The sequence below is a fragment of the Octopus bimaculoides genome, chromosome 4 (assembly GCF_001194135.2).
Source record: "Octopus bimaculoides isolate UCB-OBI-ISO-001 chromosome 4, ASM119413v2, whole genome shotgun sequence".
Lineage (NCBI taxonomy): Eukaryota > Metazoa > Mollusca > Cephalopoda > Octopoda > Octopodidae > Octopus > Octopus bimaculoides.
Window position 1 is genome coordinate 122,645,538 of NC_068984.1, and position 1,011 is coordinate 122,646,548.

Sequence of the window (1,011 nt, forward strand, 5' to 3'; positions counted from 1 at the left end):
AGAGAGAGAGAGAGAGAGAGAGAGGGGGGTGGGGAGAGATAGATAGATAGATAGATAGATAGATAGATAGATAGATAAATAGATAGATAGATAGATAGATAGATAGATAGATAGATAGATACAGTTATTTTGAAAACTATAAGATTGCTCAAAGTTTCCAGAGAGCCATGAAATATATGATTTCTTTTGAAATTGCATTTTTCTGGAGCGTTTCATTCTTGAGGTAGCGTGAAATCAAGTATCACTGAATGTGCATTCTTTGGAGGGAACATCTTCGAAAATTATATACTTTGTTAGACGCTCGTCTTCTCTTCTCCCTTGAGAGATGTTATCTATTGTGTCTTGTTATCTATTGTTATGTATTGTGTCTTGACACCGAAAAGTGAACACACGCTAGAAAGAGCTACATGCCAGCTGAACGTAAGAAAATACTCATTCACTTTCTTTTGATTTTCTATTTGTGATTTAAAATTTTTGAAGATATGTTGAAAGAATAATAATACCTATAGCAAATGCTTGAACAATCTTAACTATGAAATATAATAGAAAGCATATTTTAACTATAATATTATTCTGTTACGGTAGGACGACATTGGTAGCACTCTAACAAATGTTAATATGGTGTATACATTCTTATGAAGGTTGGCAGCTACATAGAGAAATGCTGCACGCTCAAATTTAATGGAAATTGTACGAGAGGTAAATCGAGGAAGATGGGGGCGAAGTGGTGCAGACTGATCTCAAGATATCATCCCACGAAGGAGATGATAGATGATTGTTGTTGTTGGCACTCCGTCGCTTACGACGTCGAGGGTTCCAGTTGATCCGATCAACGGAACAGCCTGCTCGTGAAATTAACGTGCAAGTGGATGAGCACTCCACAGACACGTGTACCTTTAACGTAGTTCTCGGGAATATTCAGGATGACACAGTTTGACAAGGCTGACCCTTTGAATTACAGGCACAACAGAAACAGGAAGTAAGAGTGAGAGAATGTTGTGGTGAAAGAGT